The sequence below is a fragment of the Oncorhynchus nerka genome, linkage group LG4, assembly GCF_034236695.1.
Source record: "Oncorhynchus nerka isolate Pitt River linkage group LG4, Oner_Uvic_2.0, whole genome shotgun sequence".
In the NCBI taxonomy this organism is placed as follows: Eukaryota; Metazoa; Chordata; class Actinopteri; order Salmoniformes; family Salmonidae; genus Oncorhynchus; species Oncorhynchus nerka.
Window position 1 is genome coordinate 51,350,089 of NC_088399.1, and position 27,153 is coordinate 51,377,241.

Genomic DNA, 27,153 nt, shown 5'->3' on the forward strand with positions numbered 1-27,153 from the left:
ATGTTAAGTTTGCTGAAAATAAACGCAGTTGACAGTGAGAGGATGTTTATGTTTTTGCTGAGTTTACATCTAATATCAAATCAAATTTATTTATATAGCCCTTCTTCCAACAGCTGATATCTCAAAGTGCTGTACAGAAACCCAGCCTAAAACCCCAAACAGCAAACAATGCAGGTGTAGAACCTAGAGAGGAACCAGGCTATGTGGGGTGGCCAGTCCTCTTCTGGCTGTGCCGGGTGGAGATTATAACAGAACATGGCCAAGATGTTCAAATGTTCATACATGACCAGCATGGTCAAATAATAATAATCACAGGCAGAACAGTTGAAACTGGAGCAGAAGCACAGCCAGGTGGACTGGGGACAGCAAGGAGTCTGTACTATGGAACTATAATACTATGGAAAAGATCTTGCCAGAAATATTGACATAATATGTTGACAAACCAGGTAGCTAATCTAGACTACCAAATAATAAAACAGGTTTACAGCAGGGTTGTGCTCAATTCAGAATTCCATTCTTACATTTTTATTTAACTTGAAGTTGTAAACAGGATACAGAAGTGCAATTAGAATTTGAATGAAAGGATATAGAATTGTATTCAGTAAAATTCAATGAAATTCAAATGCCTCTTCTATTCTATAGTAGGTGTAGTCTAACAACTTACTCAGTGGCCAGTTTATTAGGTCCACCGGTCGTTCAAGAAAATGGTTTGCTCCTACAGACTGTGAGTCACGTGGCCGTGGTTCGCTTTATAAAGCAGGCAGACACACCCTGACCTGTTTCACCCGTCTTTGTGCTTGTCTCCATCCCCCTCCAGGTGTCGCCCATCTTCCCCATTATCCCCAGTGTATTTATACCTGTGTTCTCTGTTTTTCTGTTGCCAGTTTGTTTTGTCCGTTAAGCCGACCAGTGGTTTTCCCCTTGCTCTTGTCTTTTTCTATAGTTCCTGTTTTCCTGGCCTTTCTGTCTAAACTGACCCTGAGCCTGCCTACTGTTCTGTACCTTGTCACACCGCCCTGGGTTAATGACCTCTGCCTGCCCTGACCCTGAGACTGCCTGCCGTTCTGTACTGTTTGACTCTGATCTGGATTACTGACCTCTGTCTGCCCTTGACATGTTGTTTTGCCTGCCCCTGTTCTTGTAAACTGAACAGGGGCAGGCAAAATAAACTTTTGTTACTTCGACACTGTCTGCATCTGGGTCTTCCCTAAAATGTGATACAGACAGGCATCCAGTTACTATTCGATTGAACGTTCGCAAATTTGAGCGTGGTATGATCGTCAGTGCCAGGCACGCCGGTTCCAGTATCTCAGAAATCTCTGGCCTCGTGGGCTTTTCACGAGTCTAGGGTTTACAAAGAACGGTGCAACAAAACCAAAAACATCCAGTCAGCGGCTGTCCTGTGGGCGAAAACAGCACGTTGATGAGAGGTCGAAGGAAAATGGCAAGAATTGTGCAAGCTAACAGGCAGGCCACAAACAGGAAAATAACGGCGCAGTACAACAGTGGTATGCAGAACAGCATCTCGGAACGCACAACCTGTCGGTCCTTGTCGTGGATGGGCTATTGCAGCAGACAACCACACTGGGTTCCACTCCTATCAGAACAAGTGGCTCCAGCGGGAATGCGATCACCAATTAAGGAGTAGAAAAACAGTGCCTGGTCCGACGAATCCCGGTTCCTGTTGCTGTAGGCTGATGGCAGAGTTGGGATTTGGAGTAAGCAGCATGAGTCCATGGCCCCAAACTTCCTGGTGTCAACGGTACAGGCTGGTGGCGGTGGAGTAATGGTGTGGGGAATGTTTTCCTGGCACAAATTAGGTCCCTTGATACCAATTAAGCAACATGTCCATGCCCTGAAGAATTCAGGCTGTTCTGGAGGCAAAAGGTCCCCTGACCCGGTACTAGATGGGTGTACCTAATAAACTGTCTACACAAAACATCAAGCATGTCGTTATATACAGTACCAGTCAAAAGTTTGGATACATCTACTCATTCAAGGGATTTTCTATATTTGTACTATTCTACAATACATTGTAGAATAACAGTGAAGACATTAAAACTATGAAATAACACACATGGAATCGTGTAGTAACCAAAATAGTGTTAAATAAATCAAAGTATATTTTATATTTGAGATTCTTCAAAGTAGTCACCCTTTGCCTTGATGACAGCTTTGCACACTCTGCTCCTTCCCCCAGTCCTTAATAGGAATGAAATTCAACAGTATTCTCCTTCCTCTGACACCGCTTGGTATAGAGGTCCTGGATGGCAGGAGGCTTGGCCCCAGTGATGTACTAGGTCATACGCATTACCCTCTGTAGTGCCTTGCGGTTGGAGGCTGAGCAGTTGCCATACCAGGCAGTGATGCAACCAGCCAGGATGCTCTCGATGGTGCAGCTGTAGAACCTTTTGAGGATCTGAGGACCCATGCCAAATCCAAGTCTCCTGAGGGAGAATAGGTTTTGTCGTGCCCTCTTCACGACTGTCTTGGTGTGCTAGGACCATGATAGTTTGTTGGTAATGTGGACAACAAGGAACTTGAAACTCTCAAGCTGCTCCACTACAGCCCTGTTGATGAGAATGGGGGCGTGCTCGGTCCTCCTTTTCCTGTAGTCCACAATCATCTCCTTTGTCTTGACCACGTTGAGGGAGAGGTTATTGTCCTGGCACCACACGACCAGGTCTCTGACCTCCTCCCTATAGGCTGTCTCATTGTTGTCAGTGATCAGGCCTACCACTGTTGTGTCATCGGCAAACTTAATGATGGTGTTGGAGTTGTGCCTGGCCATGCAGTCGTGAGTGAACAGGGAGTACAGGAGGGGACTGAGCACGCACCCCTGAGGAGCCCCTGTGTTGAGGATCAGCTCAGCGTGGCGGATGTGTTGTTACCTACCCTTTCCACCTGGGACGGCCCGTCAGGAAGTCCAGGATCCAGTTGCAGAGGGAGGTGTTTAGTCCCAGGGTCCATAGCTTAGTGATGAGCCTTGAGGGTACTATGGCGTTGAACGCTGAGCTGTAGTCAATAAACAGCGTTCTCAAATAGGTGTACCTATTGTCAAGGTGTGAAAGGGCAGTGTGGAGTGCAATAGAGATTGCATCATCTGTGGATCTGTTGGAGCGGTATGCAAATTGGAGTGGGTCTAGGGTGTCTGGGATAATGGTGTTGATTTGAGCCATGACCAGCCTTTCAAAGCACTTCATGGCTACAGGCGGTTTATGTAAGTGTATGTAATATAATAAGTGGCAAAAACAAATGCAGACATGAATCAAATCTTTTTTACAACGATGGGGGAATTCCAAGATAGAGGCGTGGTGGCTTCAAAACAGGTGCCTGTCAGTCATCTAGTGTATATAAATAAATCAGTAATCAGTATGAAACAGGAAATGTGACATTGTTTTCATACTAAGAAGTGAGGTAGCAGGGTGTGACGTGCTTAAGTTAGGCCTATGCTAGGATGAGGCCAATAACTTGATCAATGCAAAGACTCCACAGTTGTCCCTAGATAAAGTAAGGCAAAAATAAACTTCTATTTTGAATTGAGGCATCAACTGAACCCAAATTATTTCCCGCCGGGGAGGAAAGAGAAAAACGCTGTGTGTGCAGAATAACCACGCATTCGGCCGTCTCTAGCTTGACAGACAATTTGATTGAGGCATTAAACTCCACTGAAGCATCTCATGTAACCCAGCCCTAGATTGATCTGGTAAATCGTTTTTTCACACCAGTCTGACACATCATCATTTGCAGAGAAGAACTTAAAAAAGAGTTCAACTGTTTTCAATACATGTAGACTGCTATACTATATGAAACTAATGGGAAAACGGTCCATTTTGAAATCCACAGGCGTGCCATTGACACCAGTTAACCTCTCGCAGATACGGATTCTATGTAGCATAGCCCTATAGGCCTAACACAAGACAAGACGAGGGAAAGCAGGCTGCTGATTGATTATATCATGACCTCCGACCTCTGACTCATAAGGAGTCTGAAAACAATGACCAGTGATGGTGAATGACATGAATAGCAGAGACTGGTGTATTCAACAAGAACCAAGGGACACCACAACAGGTATTTCAAAACCGATTCCTATCATTTGTTAGGCTACACATGAAAGATCTGGGAATCAACCGGGAAACAAATCCATACATGTTGAGAGAAAGGACTGGGCCCTAACACTGGCGAAACTAAATGGTTTTACCATTTCGGTTCACTGGCACCCAACAGGCCTACAATATCAAAACCATGGTTCAGAAAGCCTCAGGTGGCTTAATACCATAACCCACTGCAGCTCCCTAATCAGCAAAACAATGATTCATTTCCATGCAGCCCGCACCAAAGTGACGTGACACAAAATCCACAGCGGACCAATGTATGTCTTGTATGGGTGGGTCATCCTAAGGTAATAAATGTTCAACCTTCCCAAGTTCTCTCACGTCACCCCGCTCCTCCACTCTCTCCACTGGCTTCCAGTTGAAGCTCGCATCCGCCACAAGACCATGGTGCTTGCCTACGGAGCTGTGAGGGGAACGGCACCTCAGTACCTCCAGGCTCTGATCAGGCCCTACACCCAAACAAGGGCACTGCGTTCATCCACCTCTGGCCTGCTCGCCTCCCTACCACTGAGGAAGTACAGTTCCCGCGCAGCCCAGTCAAAACTGTTCGCTGCTCTGGCCCCCCAATGGTGGAACAAACTCCCTCACGACGCCAGGACAGCGGAGTCAATCACCACCTTCCGGAGACACCTGAAACCCCACCTCTTTCAGGAATACCTAGGATAGGATAAAGTAATCCTTCTCACCCCCCCCCCCCCCCTCCCTTAAAAGATTTAGATGCACTATTGTAAAGTGGCTGTTCCACTGGATGTCTTAAGGTGAACGCACCAATTTGTAAGTCGCTCTGGATAAGAGCGTCTGCTAAATGACTTAAATGTAAATGTAAATAGTATGCTATTTAAGGTAGCAAACTAAGATTTAGAAAACACATTATAGAGTGTTATGTTTCTCAATTGAACCGACACCACTGATAAAGGTCCAGAGCACAGATAGGCCTACTCAATGTTTAAAAAATATATATATATATATTTCACCTTTATTTAACCAGGTAGGCAGGTTGAGAACAAGTTCTCATTTACAATTGCGACCTGGCCAAGATAAAGCAAAGCAGTTCGACAGATACAACGACACAGAGTTACACATGGAGTAAAACAAACATACAGTCAATAATACAGTATAAACAAGTCTATATACGATGTGAGCAAATGAGGTGAGATAAGGGAGGTAAAGGCAAAAAAAGGCCATGGTGGCAAAGTAAATACAATATAGCAAGTAAAACACTGGAATGGTAGATTTGCAATGGAAGAATGTGCAAAGTAGAAATAAAAATAATGGGGTGCATGAATTAAATACAGTAGGGAAAGAGGTAGTTGTTTGGGCTAAATAATAGGTGGGCTATGTACAGGTGCAGTAATCTGTGAGCTGCTCTGACAGTTGGTGCTTAAAGCTAGTGAGGGAGATAAGTGTTTCCAGTTTCAGAGATTTTTGTAGTTCGTTCCAGTCATTGGCAGCAGAGAACTGGAAGGAGAGGCGGCCAAAGAAAGAACTGGTTTTGGGGGTGACTAGAGAGATATACCTGCTGGAGCGTGTGCTACAGGTGGGAGATGCTATGGTGACCAGCGAGCTGAGATAAGGGGGGACTTTACCTAGCAGGGTCTTGTAGATGACATGGAGCCAGTGGGTTTGGCGACGAGTATGAAGCGAGGGCCAGCCAACGAGAGCGTACAGGTCGCAATGGTGGGTAGTATATGGGGCTTTGGTGACAAAACGGAATGCACTGTGATAGACTGCATCCAATTTGTTGAGTAGGGTATTGGAGGCTATTTTGTAAATGACATCGCCAAAGTCGAGGATTGGTAGGATGGTCAGTTTTACAAGGGTATGTTTGGCAGCATGAGTGAAGGATGCTTTGTTTGCGAAATAGGAAGCCAATTCTAGATTTAACTTTGGATTGGAGATGTTTGATATGGGTCTGGAAGGAGAGTTTACAGTCTAACCAGACACCTAAGTATTTGTAGTTGTCCACGTATTCTAAGTCAGAGCCGTCCAGAGTAGTGATGTTGGACAGGCGGGTAGGTGCAGGTAGCGATCGGTTGAAGAGCATGCATTTAGTTTTACTTGTATTTAAGAGCAATTGGAGGCCACAGAAGGAGAGTTGTATGGCATTGAAGCTTGCCTGGAGGATTGTTAACACAGTGTCTGTCAGTCTGTCATTCGGTCCGTCTTTCTGTATCTGCCTGTCCTTCCGTCTTTCAGTCGGTGGAATCACTAAAGGTCAGAGACGTGCTGGCTGGGCCCCCAGACACAGCAGTCTCAGTCCTAATGGTGAAAACACCTTTGGCTCCTCTGGGAATAAAACCAAACTTCACTATCCTGAGAATCCTCTCAAGTCTATCTTCTGTCCTCTTAAGTCTAGGCCTATCTATGCTGTCGTCTGTCCCAAATGGTCCCCTAATCCATACGTAGTGTACGAACGACAGTGAGCTCCAAAAGTGTTGGGACAGCGACACATTTTTGCTGTTTTGGCTCTGTACTCCAGCACCTTGGAAACGACACAATGACTAGGAGGTTAAAGTGCAGACTGTCAGCTTTAATTTGATGGTATTTTCATCCATAACGGGTGAAACGTTTAGAAATTACAGCACTTTTTGTACATAGTCCCCCCCATTTTAAGGCAGCTAAAAGTATTGGGACAAATTCACTTATATGCGAATTAATGTAGTAAAAAGCGTAGTATTTGGTCCCATATTCATAGCACGCAATGACTACATCAAGCTTGTGACTCTACACATTTGTTGGATGCATTTGCTGTTTGTTTTGGTTATTATATTGTGCCAATTAGAAATTAATGGTAAATCATTTATTGTGTCATTTGGGAGTCACTTTGTTTGTCCCCTAAAATGGGCTGTAATTTCAAAACGGTTTACCCGATATGGATGGAAATACCCTCAAATGAAAGCTGACAGTCTGAACTAGAGCCTCCTAGTCATTGTATCATTTCAAATCCAAAGTGCTGGAGTGCAGAGCCCGAAAAACAAACAAATGATCACTACTGTCCCAATACTTTTGGAGCTCACTGTATATAGGAAACAAGGTGCCATTTGGAACGCAGGCAGACACTGAGACACGTCCCACAGCGTTGCCATCCACTCCCCTCGTCTTGTCCCTTCAGCTAACGCTAACAGAAAGGAGTCACTTAACTTTCTTTTTGAGTGTAAATAGGCCCTGCTTTTCATCCCTTCACAGTCAGAGTTACCCCATAGACTTCTTAAGAGGACAGGGGGGGGGGGTTGTTTCATCTGTTCCTCCTTGCAAAACATTGTGGTTCTCACAGAATAGCTTTCGGAGGCAATGAGGCAGAGGATAGAGTAGAATAATGGTCTCCGTCCTTGACTGATATGGGCAGACCGTAATTCTAACTAGTCAGCATAAAAATGTTTCACAGTGCCCTTAGTGCCAGTAGGTAAAGTACCCTAGGCCTAGCTAGCCTACAATCCAGGAGTGTTTTAGGCTAGATGTAAATGGCGTATAAAGTAAGGCAACACGAGGGATGACTGTAGGGATCAAAGCATTGCAAACTGTGTGAAACGGCAGCTCCTTATCTGCCCCCGGCGTGTCTCAGAATCAGATGCATTCCTTACCTCTCTGGGACACAGGAAGAGTCTCCCTGTCTTTGGAATGGACATTCTGCACAGTCCTGAAAAGTGCAGTACTATCAATCAAATTCTCCAATAAAAACAGAGGATCCCTGGCCTGACAACATGGTCTTCACACAGGCGCTTGCTCTAAAAGCTTTCAGAGCTGATTTAGGATAGCAGCTGTCAAAAGTGGATACTGCTGGAGGAATTGTAGCCCATTCCTTACAGACAACACAGCTACCACAGAGAGCTGTATGTGCTAGACTCTCTGAATTCCTGAGCCCTGTGCAGCAGTCTGAATGACATGCTTAAAACATACGCACGCACGCACACACACTGCACTACACACTACGCACACAGGAACGGAGCAGAGAGGCTTCTCAGCAGCAGAGCAGGCAGATTCTTCAAACCCCGTCCTCTAAACCACGCTAGATCCCAAACGGGGAACCTCACCACACACCTCTAGAGATCTCTGACTTCCACAGCATCCCAATTAGGAAATGAATGATTAGGGCAGGTTCAAGGAGTTTCTGAGCAACGCTGCTATTGGCTCGTCTGTGGTGTGGCCCACAGAGCCGGCCCTTTAAAATTACATTCAACTCAATCACTCACCCTCCCCAGCCAAGTGCCCGCCAATGTTTTGCTTGTATTGTACAACCAATTAAATTTACTCTGTGTAATATAGCAATTAGTGGAAGACATAGAGCTGTTCAGTCTAAATGTAACAACACCGTATGCAGCAGTATTATTTTTGACAATCTGTACGGTTGAAGGTCAATCACATCAGGCCGTGATTGGGAGTCCCACAGGGTGGCGCACAATTGGCCCAGGGTCGTCCGGGTTTGGCCGGTGTAGGCCGTCAATGTAAATACGAATTTGTTCTTAACTGACTTGCCTAAGTTAAATAAAGGCTAAATATATATATATTTTTTTTAATTAAAAAATGAAATCTCACCTCTATCTAAAAAGGCAGAAGGCTGTGATCAAAATGTAAATAAATGTATCTAGCATAAACCAAAATAAACAATAAAACAATACCCATCGGCGACCTCGGTGGACGGGATATGAAACTGAGGGTTTAGGTTTGGGGCTGGGCCTACTATGGCAACATGTATGCAGGGAGACAGGACAACACACACAGCGCTGTAGCCTTTGGGTAGCAGGAGTGTGAACTGTCGTCCTCTACAAAGACTCCTATGTTGGTCTGGAGAAAACACACACACACACAAACCCTTTGCTCCCCATAAACTACCGGAGCTGGGCGGCTGGAGGAGGCCCAGGGCTGGCATAGGACGTCCTTTTCTGTCCCCCCCCCCGTCATCCAGAGAGGCGGCTCCTGGTCATAAATAACACCCGGGGGGAGAGCGGGAGCCTAAATATTTGCATTGCACACTATCCCTTTCCTCCCGGCAAAGGCCATGTACAGGCAAGCACATGTCTTCTAGCTCGTCGCTACGCTCCATGACAGTGATGTGGTGTGGTGGTAAAATAGCATGGCCATTCCGCGACATCTGTATTTTGTACTAAAAGCACTCTAGTATGTTAGATGGGAAAGGCAACATGGGAGATAAAGAGAGGTTTATTTAAAGTACTTTGTTCATTTACGTTAATGACACAAATCATAATATAACCACGAGACCTAACTCAAAGCCATGGCATAACAGCTCGAATACTTGTCCGTCCGGCGAGACCTGGGTTGGAAAGAAAAGCCTATTTGTTTTCATCCCAAAATACTTTCTCTGCGCTCGACTGGCGCAATGCAACCGATACAATACAAACCCTGCCCAGTCCAGGCACACTCCTACCACCCAAACGCTCAAAGTTGTTCAAAGTGGAAGAAACGGGCCACTAGGTCAACCCACTAGGTCTGTAATCAAGGTGTGTAGGACACGTTGAGGAGGACTGTACCTGGCCAACTCTTCCATCATCCTGTCCCAGCTAGCTCCCAAGAAACCTGACAGCCCAGCAGCCATTGTTAGATACGGCCAAGGTTTGGGAACAAGACACATTAAAAAAGAAGAACAACAAGTAAGAAACAAAGTCTAAATGTAACTGCAAGGGGCTTCCGTCTTTCTTCTTCCTTCTTTTTTTAACAAAATCTGGGCCAGACCCAATTATTTCACTTTCGTCTCCAGGTTGCCATGGCTACGGCCTTCGCCTCTCGTGTTTTAGTCGTCTTGTGTTTTAGAAATTGAGAAATTCACCGCCCTAGCCAGCCAGGCATGAGGTGGAGGAGGAAGCTTATCTCAACCCCCTGGGATTTCTGCACAGTGTGTGTGTATGTCTGCTCAGAGAACATCTACGCAAAGAGGTCAGAACAAAATGTTCCTTAACAAACACAACAACTTGACTATTTCCTTTATGCCATCAATATCAATTTATTCGGTTCAAACAATCGGAACACAGGATTCTACACTCGAACCCCTTAGCAGAGGGCTAGCAGTTGTACTCGGGTGTCGCTAACTTAGAAACTGAGTGGCAGGCAGCCTCATGCCTGTAGATGGAGCCAGTTTAGTGAGGCTCTGAACAGCAGGGGCGCCAGAGGGCCACAGGAGAGGGCACTGGAGAAGGCACAGGTGGAGGTAAACAAGAAACTGCAGACACACTCCTGATAACCCTGATTCAGCCTCCGCTGCAGAGAGGTCGAGAGAGAGGCCCCCCAGAGACTGCACCATCCTGCTACCGCTTCTATACACAGGGCTAAGGGGAGGGGGTGACAGAGACAGATCTCTGTGTCTGTGTGTGTGTGTGTGTGTGTGTGTGTGTGCTGCAGTCGGTCGATGCACTGTGGTTGCACCATGTGTCACCTTGCTTGCTTCGCCAAAGGAACTCGAGGTTGAGATGTCACGCACAACAGATGTGTGTAAGCAAATAGCCTGACGACAATGATAAAAACAACATGGATCAACATTTTGGGAACATTTGCCTTTGCTCCCAAAAAGCACACTCTTCCTGGTCCACCCATCCTTCATCATTAGGCAGCAGATGGATGACCTGTCCCAAACCTCCCCCTCTCCCCCTGATGTGGAGGAACGAGGGGAGGAGGTGGTGATTCGGTCAGTGAGGACAGGGCAGCAGCCATTGTCTCCTCCTGTTAAATATGTTTAAAAAGATAACGTCTGCTGCAAAGTAAACTGGGTCAGTAGAATTCCCAGGGAACCTGTGAGCTGCTACTGGAGAGGGAGTGGAGTGGGGAGGCATAGGTATCCAGTCGTATCAATGCAGAACAGAACGCAGCTCATCTCAACCCGCCGCTGGCTCTTTTCTACCAACCTGAGGCTGGCTGGTTGTTCCTCTGGGCCCACACTCTCTCTCTCCCTTCTCCCCCAACTGGCTCTTTTCTACCAATCTGAGGCTGGCTGGTTGTTCCTCTGGGCCCACACTCTCTCTCCCTGTCCCTTCTCCCCCAACCCCAACTGGCTCTTTTCTGCCGGCCTGACGATCAAAGCAGACTGGTCCCTTCCTTCCACTAACTCCCTCCCACAACCCCCCCCCCCCGGACTGGATCATTACCGAACCAGTCAGACAGACAAACATTGACTGTGCTGTTCTATTCAATCACATGATGCGTGTCTTCTCTCCACTGGGTCAGGATATGAAACACTGACTGTCCTAGACCTACACTGTGACTGTAATGGTCACTCTTTGTTAAAACAAATACATCTTTATAAAAACTAATGCATTTCGGCGTATCCATCTCTTTTCCTGAGAACCAACTTTGATTAATTCATTGGCCATCTGGATTAACCTGCTCAGGTCAGGTTGAGTTCTTATGTTAGTCTTAAATAGGCAGCAGGGCTCAGGAGGTCAGAAATAGCAGGAGCTGACTGCAGCGTAACCTGACCATGTGGTCATAGAGAAACGAGAGAGAGAGAGAGATCTCTAGTTGGTTTAACCTACTGCTGTTCCAAGACAACAACAACAGGTGACTCCAGGTTTTTCTGTAAAGAGATTAACAGAGACTAGCACTAAACAAGGTGAGGATTATCGAATTTAGCCCATAGGAATACCCCGAGTGGCGCAGCGGTCTGAGGCACTACATTGCAGTGCTAGAGGCATCACAACCGGACGTGATCTGGGGTCCCATAGGGGCGGCGCACAGCCCACGCTGAAATGGAGATTACAGAACAACAACACTGCCCTAACCAGGCAGCGCTATTCATGGGACCAGCCTGGTGAAGAACTATGGGTCAAAACTTTGTCAATTAAGCACTAGAGCATAGATTGGTTTTTGCAGCCAGTCCCCCGCCCCCACCCCACCCACCTGGAATGGAGGGTTGATCCTGTGTCCCTCTGTTTTTGTTCTGAAATGACCCTACATTGGGTTAAAATGCAAGACTGAGTTTTCATTAAGGACCAGTTCTATTTTAGGTACTAGAGTCCATAATACTTAGGATAAACAATAAAATACAATTATATGGGGAACTGGGGAAATGTAAATGTTGCAGTTCCTATTGGAAACAACTAGAGTTGAGTACAAGTGGGAGAGAAATTCTCAAATGTTTTGAGAAAGACGGACAGTGGATTAGTGTTGCACGGTATACTGAAAACGTCGGTACTTTTTGATGAATAATTTTTTATTTAATTAGGCAAGTCAATTAAGAATACAATCTTATATCCAATGACGGCCTACTTTACAACAACCAAAACACGGTTTCTGTAGTAGAATTTTTGTTACGTTCGGGACTTCTGTCAAATGTCTCTCACGTGATTGAGAAAATCAAGTATGTATCAGCGCTGCCCTTCGTAGCGCGAAGAGCAAAGTGCCTGCTCCACTTACTTATTTATTTATTGCGAGAGCTATCTGAGCTGCATTAGCTCTCCAGTCCCCACTCACGCTGCAAAAGAAGTTAACGAACTTGAATAATGCGTCACGGCATGTAGAAATGTTGAAACTGTTCATTACTGTTTTCAAAAACAATGTCCATACAGGTTAGAACACGGTACCGATAGCTTTCTGCTTCAATTGTGGGCTAACTTTCCTTGCTAGTTTACAGCTGAACTCACTAACCTATTGCGCAAAATATGCTGATTGTCACTAAAAAACATTAATCATTCACATCGTCTCCCTCGCCACCAAAACCTCATCACTTCTTCGTCTTCCTTTACCTCCCGTCTGGTTTCCACTAGATTCCATAGCCACAAAGTCAGAGTCCACCGCCACATTCTGCTCATGAGTGACGTCATTCATTTCTTAAAGAGACAGCGCACACTTTTAGAAAAGAAGCGTTTGCTTCTTCTTCTGACAACACAATAGTGGAGTGAAATTGTCTCCTACGCCGTAACATCCCTATTTTCAAGTAGTCTAGAAAATATGACTACAATACCCTGGAGACTGAGCGCCATGATATGATGCCGGTGCGACGGAAGTCAGAGAAACAAGCGTTGCCAATTCAAGTCTGAGTGACTGTAATAGGACAGGTGAAGCCAGAGCCAAGGAAACAGATGCAGATATAACAAAACATGAATGCATTAGACACACCAAGCTGGTGGTACAACAGCTCCCTGTGTGTGTGTGTGTGTGTGTGTGTGTGTGTGTGTGTGTGTGTGTGTGTGTGTGTGTGTGTGTGTGTGTGTGTGTGTGTGTGTGTGTGTGTATGTGTGTGTGTGTGTGTGTGCGTGCGTGCGTGTGTGTGCGCATGTGTTGGGGGGGTAAAACATATGTGTGTGCATCTGAAACAACACACACACACGAGCCCGCGCACACATACACACGCCTTGACAAAACACACAAGCACACACGCCTTGATAAAGCACACAGACACCTGGCTGCTTATTCTCCTCTGTCCTCTGGCATCTTAGCTCATCTTGGCCCAGAAACATCACTAGAGCCAGGACTCACCGTCTGCACCTCCCCGGACCCCCTGTCATGACATAAGCCTAATGTACACCCTACACAATACCCAACGCAAGAACTACGAAAAATGGCGATTCTGCATTGCGTACGTAAGTTAGGCCAATAAATGAGTCTGTACTCGCTCCAGGGGAAAACAAGGAGAAACAGAGGAGGGAGGGAGCAGATTCTGTTAGCTGGTTGGCTAAAATCCTGAGGATTTGAGAGAAGTGAGAAATGAGGGATGGATACGCAGCTGGAAGTTTCACAGAGCCTGGGATATTTTCCAATTACACACCAGCCTTAAGGGCTTATAGGGCTGGCTGCTGTGCTTTGAGGAATGACCTTCCTGGAAATAATGGTCCTGTGTGTGTGTGTGTGTGTGTGTGTGTGTGTGTGTGTGTGTGTGTGTGTGTGTGTGTGTGTGTGTGTGTGTGTGTGTGTGTGTGTGTGTGTGTGTGCGCACGCCAGGAAGTATTACTTTTTTTCATTATCAGAATCAATATCAAAACATGTAGTATAGTGACACCGGGCCAAATAGCCAAATACATGAGGTAACACAAGTCATTAATCAGATCAAAGTACTCTGACACACGTGACCATGTTTACCCTGTCTACCCGATTGGCAGGGTTCTGCGGAGGTAAGAACATAATACTACGTACACAGCTGTCAACCGGCTGACAGCGGTGGTGGAGATGCGGCAGCCAACACCATAGAGACCCCTCCATATGTCTGTCTGTCCGTAACTTCCACACTTTCCTAATTGTCTGACTGATGTGTGCATACACCACACACCACACACACATACTACAGTATACAGCACCGGCAAAAGGGCCTGCTCAATTTAAAATGTGGTATTCGAGTAGTTTTGTTGCTCACTTACAATTACATTTGGAAACAGGTTGCTTGGCTGCGGGGTAACTGAACAGAATATATACAAATATATATATACAGCACCAGCCAAACGTTTGGACACACCTACTCATCCAAGGGTTTTTCTTTGTTTTGACTATTTTCTACATTGCAGAATAATAGCGAAGACATGAAAACTATGAAATAACACATATGGAATCATGTAGTAACCAAAAATGTGTTAACAAATCTAAATATATTTTATATTTGAGATTCTTCAAAGTAGCCACCCTTTGCCTTGATTACAGCTGTGCACACTTTCCAACAGTCTTGAAGGAGTTCCCACATATGCTGAGCACTTGTTGTCTGCTTTTCCTTCACTCTGCGGTCCAACTCATCCCAAAAGATATCAATTAGGTTGAGGTCGGGTGATTGTGGAGGCCAGGTCATCTGATGCAGCACTCCGCCTGGAGGTGTGTTTTGGGTCATTGTCCTGTTGAAAAAACAAATGATAGTCCCACTAAGAGCAAACCAGATGGGATGGCGTATCGCTGCAGAATGCTGTAGTAGCCATGCTGGTTAAGTGTGCCTTGAATTCTAAATAAATCACTGACAGTGTTACCAGCAAAGCACCCTCACACCATCACACCTCCTCCTCCATGCTTCACGGTGGGAACCACACATGCAGAGATCATCTGTTCACCTACTCTGTATCTCACAAAGACACGGCAGATGGAACCCAAAATCTCAAATTTGTACTCATCAGACCAAAGGACCGATTTCCACTGGTCTAATGTCCATAATGTCCATTGCTTGGCCCAAGCAAGTCTCTTCTTATTATTGGTGTCCTTTAGTAATGGTTTCTTTTCAGCTATTTGACCATGAAAGCCTGATTCACGCAGTCTTCTCTGAACAGTTTATGTTGAGATGCGTCTGGTGAATAATTTATTTGGGCTGCAATTTCTGAGGCTGGTATATCTAATGAACTAATCCTCTGCAGCAGAGGTAACTCTGGGTCTTCCTTTCCTGCGGCGGTCCTCCTGAGGGCCAGTTTCATCATAGCGCTTGATGGTTTTTGCGACTGCACTTGAAGAAATGTTAAAAGTTCTTGAAAGTTTCTGGATTGACTGAACTTCATGTCTTAAAGTAATAATAGACTGTCATTTCTCTTTGCGTATTTGAGCTGTTCTTGACATAATATGGACTTGGTCTTTTACCAAATAGGGCTAACTTCTGTATACCACCCCTACCTTGTCACAACACAACTAATTGGCTTAAACACATTAAAAAGGAAAGAAATTCAACAAATTACATTTTAACAAGGCATATCTGTTAACCTGTTGCTTCTACTCGGGACGCTTGCGTCCCAACTAGAGCTCTGGAAATGCAAATGCGCTACGCTAAATGCTAATAGTATTAGTTAAAACTCAAAAGTTCATTAAAATACACATGCAGGGTATCGAATTAAAGCTACACTCGTTGTGAATCCAGGCAACAAGTCAGATTTTTAAAATGCTTTTCGGCGAAAGCATGAGAAGCTATTATCTGATAGCATGCAACACCCCAAAAGACCCACAGGGGACGTAAACAAAATAATTAGCATTTCGGCGTTACACAAACCGCACAATAAAATAGAAAACATTCATTACCTTTCACCATCTTCTTTGTTGGCACTCCTAGATGTCCCATAAACACTATTTGGGTCTTTATTTCGATTAAATCGGTCCATATAAAGCCTAGATATCGTTATATGTAGACTGTGTGATAAACGAAAAAACATTGTTTCAAAACGTAACGTCATTTTTTTTAAATTCAAAAAGTCGACGATAAACTTTCACAAAACACTTCGAAATACGTTTGTAATGCAACTTTAGGTATTAGTAAACGTTAATAAGCGATAAAATTAATCAGGAGGCGATGTAAAGATCATTAGCTGTCCGTCTGGAAAAATGTCCGGCTAGAAACTCAACGAAAATATCCGGTCCTAGACCGGAGGAGATACGGTGTCCTGTATGTGTTTGACCAAGAAAAAACTCAAAGGGAAATGACAAGACTCTAGACACCGTGTGGAAGCTGTAGGTACTGCAACCTCAGTCAATTAATTGTGGTTCACGTTTATCAATGGGTTCAAGTAGCGCATGGATATATTTTCCCATTTTCAGTGATCAGTTTTTCCTGTGCTTTTCGATGTAAATGCCGTTCTGGTAAAGCCACAGCAGTGATTTAACCAGTTTTTTAAACGTCTGAGTGTTTTCTATCCACACAGACTAAGCAAATGCATATGCTATATTCCTGGCATGAGTAGCAGGGCGCTGAAATGTTGCGCGATTTTTAACAGAATGTTCAAAAAAGTAGAGGGTCGACATAAGAGGTTAATTGAAATGCATTCCAGGTGACTACTTCATGAAGCTGGTTGAGAGAATACCAAGAGTGTGCAAAGCTGTAATCAAGGCAAAGGGTGGCTACTTTGAAGAATTTCAAATATAAAATATATTTTGATTTGTTTAACACTTTTTTGGTTACCACATGATTCCATATGTGCTATTTCATAGTGTTGATGTCTTCACTATTATTCTACAATGTAGAAAACAGTAATAAATGAAGAAAAAAAGGAGTCGGTGTGTCCAAACCTTTGACTGGTACTGTATATTGCAATGCAACATATTGGAAGGAAGCATCCACCTCACATGTCAAAAGATCCAGTTCCTCTGACAAGCCAAGGGGCAGCAAATTCAAAGATTGTCTGTTTATACAGTAGACACAGAAAAAGAAAACACATTCTTTCACAAGGAGACAAAGCGAAATAATGAAATAATGCCTTGACAAGACAAAATGTTAAGTAGGCAGAGAGCAGAGCAGCGGTCGGTCGCTTGGTGCTCGTCTTCTCGGGTTGACAGTGAGGGATGCTGCCTGTCAGTCACGTGTGTACTGGAGTGAAACTGACAGATAGGCTATGTGGCTCTGTCTGGGATCCTCTGGAGAAATATGGCCGATCGGCCAGCTGCTGTTGAGGCAAAAGTAGTCACTGCAGCTTTCTGACTAGACTAGAATGGAACCTAGTTCTGACAGGGGCGAAATGGCCGTAATAGGGGGTGGGGACTGCAGAATTAAAAGCTTGGCAAGTACACATGTGTTCATACCTTGCTCGTTGGGATGAGAATATCCCTGTGGGGACTGAGTGAGGATGACTGCCTCACTTCTCTAGACTTCTCCCACTTGTTTTCTCCAGTGCTGTGATTCACTGGGTTCCCAGGTGCCTGCTATTTCCCCCTGACCCGGCTCACAGCTCCATCTGTTTCTCTTGAATCTATTTCAAACAAAACGTGAAACACAGCTCAGTACGGTGGGTGAAACTGGAAATGTAGAAATCACAACCATCACATCCATATTCCTCACACCTTTCCTTCCTCTTCATCCCTTCTTACAGCAATGGTGCTATCCGAGACTTTACACCCCCAGTTTCTCCTTTCTCCCTGTGTCCTTCCGCTAGCTACACAGTGCATGTCTGTCCTTTAGTCTAGGGCAGAAATGGGGCCACGGTCACCCCTCACCTCTCGCCACAGAGAAGAACATGGCTCAAACCAGCTGTTTTTTTATCAATATTCACAGCGCTATCTTACCTAACCTGCAGAGTACAGGCCTACACAAACTCACACAGACTCCTAGTCCTGACTCTCCTTTCATGCAGCTCTAATAATTCACTCACCGAGTGAGCTGCAATCAGAGAATCATGCTCTAATTGGTTAATTCTCTCAGGGGTGCAACTGAGGTTTAGGCTAATATCCAGTAAAACAGTGTGTGTGTGTGTGTGTGTGTGTGTGTGTGTGTGTGTGTGTGTGTGTGTGTGTGTGTGTGTGTGTTCGTTTCAAGCTTACCGTATGTTTACCAGTTGAAACAGTTTGCGCATATATTATTAAGGCAAAATCAAATTACTTGAGGAGCACTGCACCAAACATCCTAGTTAGATGTAAAATTGCGCAACTAAGCCCTCCTGGCAAAAAACATCAAAATGAATTACAGATTTATGGATCTATATTAGATTCATTCTGACTATTTTGAGGAAATGTTATGTTGTTGCTATGGTGGCTCAACAGGGACAAACAACAGTAATATTGCATTTTTTTCTCATTTTTCAAGCGAAGGTCTTTAGGGAGTATGGGAGCACAGACGTTCCCCTTCGCCTCGCCGAGCTCTGCTAGGAGAAAACCGAACCTATATATGCGGATGCCTTTAGGGGGGCCACTGAGGTGCAGAGCTATAACATAGAGAGTGGAAGAGCAAGGGAGAGAGAGAGAGAGAGAGAGAGAGAGAGAGAGAGAGAGAGAGAGAAGGGGGGAGAAAGAGAAAAAGTGAGCGAGATAGAGAAGCAGAAAGAAAGAGAGAGAAAGAAAGAGCGACCGACCGAGAACAAGACAGAGAGATAGAGAGGAGAGGAATAGCCCGTATAAGCTGACAGTGAGTGCAGTACCACACCACCAAAAGTAAAAGGAGGAAGTGGTGCTGAGAGATGACACCAGCCAGTGATCCATGGAGGACCAGATGGGTTTCTCATGTCATTGTCACACTATTTCAATGATGGAAGCCGAGGCCCCGGCTCAGCCTGCGTCCCAAATGGCACCCTATTACCTATATAGTGCACTAACGTATGCACTAACGTATGCTCTGTAGTGCACTGTAAGGAAAAGGGGGCCATTTAAAGGGGGCCATTTACGACACTGCCTCAGGCTCCACAGTTTTAAAATGCACCCACTGACAGCTGCAACGAGACGCAAGTAGGCCTGATGCTTGAAAATCCATTATCACATGCAACTTAATATTCAGACCCACTTAAAAAGCAACTACTTAGGCTACCTCCCAGATTGGACTACTGTACAAGAGGATTAGATTGTTTTTTTAGATATGCACAGGCCTACTAACATTGCCACTCAGTGACTTTGCTCAAACACGCCATTCTTTCATTCAAGGATGAAGGATTTTAATTGCTCATGTTAAGCAAAGGCATATAGGAAATTGTTTGCCTGTCTTCCTCACCTCCTCTGTGTGTGTGTGTGTGTGTGTGTGTGTGTGTGTGTGTGTGTGTGTGTGTGTGTGTGTGTGTGTGTGTGTGTGTGTGTGCGTGCATGTGGTGACCTTCCATGGTCCTCTCTCCCTGGTGCAGGATGCCTTAAATGGCCATTCCTATCCATGGCTGACTCTGCCTGGTTAAGATCTGATTTCTGATTGCTGTAGCACATCTCTGCACCTGTTTCCCAAATGGCACCCTATCCCCTATTAAGTGCACTACTTTTGACCAGGGCCTATCTGTTTCCGCTGCCTGCTTGCGTCACTCCCCTTGCTCAGCGCTCCGCTAGCTGCTTACACTCTTGCTTAGACGGCGGCACAGAACAGAAGCCTTGTTTCCACTGGCCTCACACAAACACGCACACACACACACATAAACACACTCTGTATGCAAACGTGTGTTAGTGCTGCCGTGACAGGTGAAGGCTATCCAGCTGTTGTCTGCTACCACGTCCCTACCTACTGCTCAATGTAAAGTGTGACTTAAAATGTACGCATCTGATTACGCAATCCGCGGGCAAACTTTAGTTTAGTAAAATACCCTGTAATTGGCCCGGACTTTACAACCGTCAACCATCCAATAAAAAAATACATATGAAATGTGCAGGAAGCCGAATTCCCTCCGGCGCTGTGAGGGAGATTTTTCAGTGGCCAGCAGGGAGGATATACACACACACGCACACTGCCTCCGGGAGGATACTGGACCTGACCCTTCGCTCTAAAAAATAGCTCTTCAGAATATTCCTCCTCTTAGCAATAAAAAGGGCCAGCCTGCTGAGTCTGACTCAGTGATGCTAGCGGTCTTAACCTCACACACACCTATTATACACCTTTCACTCTTCTTCCATTGCGACTGCATGCATCCGCAACAGAAGGGGGAAAAACACAGCAAGACAATGTCTGATCTTCCTGACTGGCCAGAGAACAAAAGCGGCGATAGTTTTCAGTTTCTGTCAGTTTCTGCTGCCCAACCTCAGGAGGGAAAGAGGAAACCCAAGCTGCCCTGACAGACAAAAATCTAATTCACTCACGGCGTTCGCATTTCCTATCACCTCTGGATGGAATCCAGGAATAGCTCCGATATGCAGGAAGGAGAGGAAGAAAGGGAGAGGGTGAGAAAGAAAAAAAGAGAGACAGAGAGAAAGAGAGATGGAGCGGAGAGAGGCCCACATACGCCTCAGTCACATTGAGAGGAAATGTATCATTTTTCAGCTTATTCATCCATGAGGCCCTCTTCACACACACCAACATACAGAAAACATACGTAGCCTACACCTAGGCTATACAAAAACAAGTCTCATTTCCAAATTCGAAAAACTGCTTTTAAATATGACATAAATTGTAAAATACAAGACGTTACCAGTGTTAAATGTTTTGGAATGTTGTTTTTAACGTTGTTTTGACAGTATGCGCTTGTGTGCATGTGTGCATGCGTGTGTGTGCACCGTTTGTGTGTACCGTGTGTGTACCAAGTATACATGTGCGCATGTGTGCGTATGTGAGTGCAGGTATGTTTATATACAGTACCAGTCAAAAGTTTGGACACACCTACTCATTCAAGGGTTTTATCTTTAGTTTGACTATTTTCTACATTATAGAATCATAGTAAAGACATCAAAATGAGGAAATAACGCAAATGGAATCATGTAGGAACCAAAAAAGTTTTAAACAAATCAAAATATATTTGAGATTCCTCAAAGTAGCCACCCTTTGCCTTGATGACAGCCTTGCATTCTCTCAACCAGCATCATGAGGTAGTCACCTTGAATGCTTTTCAAATAGTCTTGATTAGAGGTCGACCGATTATGATTTTTCAACACCGATACCGATTATTGGAGAACCCCAAAAAAAAGCAGATACCGATTAATCGGATGATTTTTTACATGTAATTGTAATAATGACAATTACAACAATACTGAATGAACACTTATTTGAACTTAAAATAATACATCAATAAAAATCAATTTAGCCTCAAATAAATAATGAAACATGTTCAATTTGGTTTAAATAATGCAAAAACAAAGTGTTGGAGAAGAAAGTAAAAGTGCAATATGTGCCATGTAAAAAAAAGCTAACGTTTAAGTTCCTTGCTCAGAACATGAGAATATATTAAAGTTGGTGGTTCCTTTTAACATGAGACTTCAATATTCCAAGGTAAGAGGTTTTAGGTTGTAGTTAATATAGTATTTATAGGACTATTTCTCTCTATACCATTTGTATTTCATATACCTTTGACTATTGGATGTTCTTATAGGCACTTTAGTATTGCCAATGTAACAGTATAGCTTCCGTCCCTCTCCTCGCTCCTACCTGGGCTCGAACCAGGAACACATCGACAACAGCCACCCTCGAAGCAGCGTTACCCATCGCTCCACAAAACCAGCGGCCCTTGCAGAGCAAGGGGAACAACCACTCCAAGTCTCAAAGCGGGTGACGTTTGAAACGCTATTAGCGCACACCCCGCACAACTAGCTAGCCATTTCACATCGGTTACACCAGCCAAATCTCAGGAGTTGATAGGCTTGAAGTCATAAACAGCTCTGTGCTTGCGAAGAGCTGCTGGCAAAACGCACTAAAGTGCTGTTTGAATGAATGCTTACGAGCCTGCTGCTGCCTACCATCGCTCAGTCAGACTGCTCTATCAAATATAAAATCATAGACTTAATTATAATATAATAACACACAGAAGTACGAGCCTTTAGTCATTAATATGGTCGAATCCGGAAACTATCATTTCGAAAACAAAACGTTTATTATTTCAGTGAAATACGGAACCGTTCTGTATTTTATCTAACGGGTGGCATCCATAAATCTAAATATTCCTGTTAGATTGCACAACCTTCAATGTTATGTCATAATTAAGTAAAATTCTGGCAAATTAGTTCGCAATGAGCCAGGCTGCCCAAACTGTTGCATATACCCTGACTCTGCGTGCAATGAACGCAAGAGAAGTGACACAATTACACCTGGTTAATATTGCCTGCTAACCTGGATTTCATTTAGCTAAATATGCAGGTTTAAAAATATATACTTCTGTGTATTGATTTTAAGAAAGGCATTGGTGTTTATGGTTAGGTACAGTCGTGCAACGATTGTGCTTTTTTTCGCAAATGCGTTTTTGTTAAATCCTCCCCCTGCGTTGCATCGATTATATGCAACGCAGGACCCGCTAGATAAACTAGTAATATCATCAACCATGTGTAGTTAACTAGTGATTATGATTGATTGATTGTTTTTTATAAGATAAGTTTAATGCTAGCCAGCAAATTTACCTTGGCTTCTACTGCATTCGCGTAACAGGCAGTAACAGGCAGGCTCCTTGTGGCTCCTTGTGGAGTGCAATGAGAGGCAGGTGGTTAGCGCGCTGGACTAGTTAACCGTAAGGTTGCAAGATTGAATCCCGGAGCTGATAAGGTAAAAATCTGTCGTTCTGCCCCTGAACAAGGCAGTTAACCTACCGTTCCTAGGCCGTCATTGAAAATAAGAATGTGTTCTTAACTGACTAGTTAAATAAAGGTGTATAAAAATAAAATATATATTTTTTTTAATCGGCCAAATCGGTGTCCAAAAATACAGATTTCCGATTGTTATGAAAACTTGAAATTGGCCCTAATTAATCGGCCATACCAATTAATCGGTCGACCTCTAGTCTTGATTGAGTTCCTACATATGGTGCCTTTGGAAAGTTTTCAGACCCCTTGACTTTTACACATTTTGTTACACATTTTGTTACGTTACAGCCCTATTCTAAAATATTTTTTTCTTTTTCTCAGCAATCTATGCACAATCCCCCATAACGACAAAGTGAAAACTGTTTTTACCCCCAGAAAATTAATAAAAAACTAAAACAGAAATACCTTATTGATATAAGTATTCAGACCATTTGCTATGAAACTCGAAATTGAGCTCAGGTGCATCCTGTTTCCATTGATCATCCTTGAGATGGGCCTCTGTACGCCTATGTAGATATTCCATTAAAAATCGGTTGTTTCCAGCTACAATAGTCATTTACAACATCAACAAAGTCTACACTGTATTTCTGATCAATTTGATGTTATTTTAATGGACAAAAAATGTGCACATTTTTCTTTAAGTGACCCCAAACTTTTGAACGGTAGTGTACGTGGGTCAGTGAGCTAGCGCGTGTGTCTGTGCCCAACAAATCACCTTAATTCCAACATCTATTTCAGGGTCAAGGTCAATTCCATTATGGCAATACCAAGAGTCATCCAATCACCTGCTTGTATCCACGGCAATGGAAACCAAAACTATAAGCACATGGTGCTGTGTAGGACATAGGTCCTTTAGGCCTTTATATTTTTTGAATTAAGCAACTGCTGGCCGTTTATCGAGGACCACAGTTACAGTACGTGGTTAACAGTAAACAGTTACACACAGGACACTCTAAATTCTAACTGTTCAGTGAAAGCACACATGTCTCTTGCCACAGCTTCCTCTTCTTTACAAACAGAAAGAACACACAAACGCGATTGCATTCAGGATACGTGTCATTTATTTGTGTGTTAAAGTTATAGTGTTGTTCACTTCCTAAACATAACATTCACCAAATGACAACCACCAGACTAGACAACCACCTTTGGTCAATATATGAACTAAGCATCATACACATCTCCCAACGGCCACTCAACAGTACAAAGCAAAAGCCCACATTTAGTGGACGCAAAGGTGACAGAGAGGGTCCTTCTAAAGCGACAAAGCTCTACACTCTCACCCTTGACCCTCGCCCTCTCGCCCTGTATTCAAACAGATACAATGGACTCCAGCACCAGCAACAAATTTGCTCATTTGTAAGAAAAGAAGGTAGGTTGGTGAAAATATAGGCCTACATAAACATATTTCCCACAATTTACATTTCTCATACCTTTACAGAATAAAATAAATCTGATTAAATAAACAAAATAAACTTATGGAGCCACACGATTATGCCCACAAGCTGTTTGCTATTTCTGCCAATGTGCAGAGATCAATTTCCAAGCCAGATGCTGAGCATTATGCTAAGCACACAAACAGAAACACACACAGATATGAGGAAGAGACGAGAGCAAAAAAAAAAAAAAAAGAACTAGGAAATAAATCCGCATGTTTTTGTGCTTTGTTCTCAGACACTCATGTTGGAGAGTTTCGCGAGAAAATGCAATGCCAAAATGCAATGGAACTGTAAAACCATTCAAATAAAGCAACATAGTATTTTGGTTAGTTTACTTTACACTCGATTTGTTTACTTCACTTGGGTATTGTTTCCAGACACTTTAGGAAAAGCGCAGAGGATTGTCTACAACCCCAAAAACGTACATAGAAAAATAATAATTCCAAAGCCGTTTTCGAATAGTACGACACATCAGACGCACATCATGCCGAATTATTTCTATGTATTACTACTTTCGATAAACATTCATTTACAACTGCTAGTGCGATGCAAAATGCTGAATTGTTGAAACGATTCAGTAAACACGCCTCGCGATATTCACTGCGGATGTAGCTAAAGACACCTGCTCCAGTAGGCGATGAACAACACATACGACGTTATGACACTTGTCTATTGCTGTAACAATTGCACACACATATATATATAGCCTAGGAATAGTCAATAGTTTCAAAAAGTGACAAATCGATTAGACAGTCCTATGGAAATCTCCATAACAGCAAAGAAACATGTGTGTGTTGAAAATGCCTAATCACATGTATAATCTATTTGCATATACATCAAACAGACATAACTCCACCACACACGCCACTATGGGTTTCTTCACTGTACCCAAACCAAGAGACTTAATGCGTCGCTCATTTATGTACAGAGCCATGCCCTCGTGGTATATACTCTGCCACCAGAGGTTACTCAGGCAAAAAAGCAAGTTTAGCTTTAAAAAAACGGATAAAAAAAAAACATTGTGTCACAGCGCCTCTTTCTAAAATACCTCATTTAACTGTAGGCTACTGTATATAAGAATGTGAAAACGTATATATGAATAATGTGCATATAGTATCTTTGATGTCTCCTGTCTGTCCAATATATAACTTTTGTTTTTTGTTGTCGTTGTTATGTAATATCTTATGTTGTTCTTGTCCACAATTGTCATGCAATTGTACGTTTTATGTGGACCCCAGGAAGAGTAGCTGCTACATGTGCAGTAGCTAAAGGGGATCCTAATAAACTAAAAACTAAAGGCGGTGAAAATATTTGGCTGGCTTCCCTCGTTAGCCATAAAGTTCGTTGTTATTTACTCTTACTGTTAGACTCAATCAAATTGGCAAAGATGTACCAATCTATAAAAACAGTATAATCGCTTTAGCTGAACCGTACAATTAGTGACACCGTTGTTACAACGTTAGCTACAACAGATACACCGGTTCCTGGCCATGAGCGCCACTACCTCCGACAGTCCCAGCTCGCTGCATGCCGCCAGCATTTGATTCTCGTCCGCGAACTATGTGTGTAGTCCGAGGCAGCACAACACACACACACACACAAAGCGATCGATATACAAAATATATATATATTCTGATTTACTTACGGTTGAAGTGTTACTGTAGTGGGAAAAGATATCCAAACACGCGTTGATACCAGGCACAGTTTCACAGCTCTGACTCTCGTTGACGGGACCAAATCCAAGACGTTCAGTCAAAGCGCTCTCCAGCTAGACACCAGCGAGAGCCGCCTGCTGCTTTCTCCTTCGCAGGAGATTCAAAGATGAATGGTGACTGCGCAGGCGTGGACGGGATAAATTCATTATGAGCGCTGAACAAGCGCCAGCGTCGGGTTTTTACTGTCAGGAGGATGGCTAGACGACCGCCTGCACGGAGATCAAAACATTCAACATGAAATATACAACAGCCATATAGACCGCTACAAATAGCATCTAGCTATATAGCCTTTGCACGTACTTGTTTACTTTGTGGAAAGAGCTGCACTATTCGCATGAACCTAATAGGCTATTGATTTAAAACACCAACTTATTACGGAGGCTTCATATACTGCCCTGTGGCATTTTTTAGGGATATGTATTTTCTGTAAGAAATGTATCTTCTCCTTTCTCTCCATCCAAATGGAGCATTGATTTCTGTCAGCCTACGGTCGAATAAATCATTCAAGTATAGCAGCCTGCCTTAGCTGCACCAATAAATATGCTCGTCTCACAATAGCAGGAGGAGTCGAATGATAGGATAGTAAATAACAGCAACGTTCAATCGGCATACTTGAATTCAAATGGCTCGGAGATGGGATTATGAGGACGTGTAAACTATCAATAGCTTCTGATGCTTGACTGAGGATCACAGCAAGTCCCACTGTACGGTTACCTAACCGAATAGCCTATGCCGCCTGCGCTACTGACGATGTCCCGTCTTCGGATGACAATTCACTATGCACGCTAGTTGCCGAACAAAAATCACAGCGACAGCAACAAACTGACAAATGATAGCACCATTTCGACAGCATGATCCACACGAAGGCAGCATAAAAGTGTTATTATAAATCAATTACCGTAATTGCCCGCTTAATTGTCCCCGATACTGTTACTTCCAGTCAAATGTGCGTTTCCCTGGTTGTCGAGCGTCCTGTTCACTTATTATCATTTAGAAAGGGGCTTTGTTGACGTGGTAATGTGCGCTTTTCTTAATTGGAGGACTGGTGAAACGGCATTGCCCCCATCGTTTACCAGCTCAGCCTATACTGTAGAAGCCGAACTGCTATAC

The 27,153-nt window shown here is 43.9% G+C and overlaps 1 protein-coding gene across 3 annotated transcripts in view; it reads right to left on the minus strand.

The window, feature by feature from the left end:
- The window catches only part of strbp (spermatid perinuclear RNA binding protein), a 124,244-nt gene extending 97,929 nt beyond the window's left edge, over positions 1-26,315 (minus strand). The window contains exons 1-2 of one of the 3 annotated variants that reach the window (XM_029657083.2): positions 25,974-26,315; positions 17,520-17,686 (exon numbers count right to left, since the gene is read on the minus strand). The gene's annotated coding sequence lies outside the window, so the exon portion shown is untranslated. Of the gene's footprint in view, positions 1-9,601; positions 9,624-17,519; positions 17,687-25,973 lie in introns of those variants that run through there. The other 2 variants (XM_029657075.2, XM_029657090.2) reach the window with 2 other exon arrangements.
- Between the last annotated feature and the right edge of the window lie 838 nt (positions 26,316-27,153).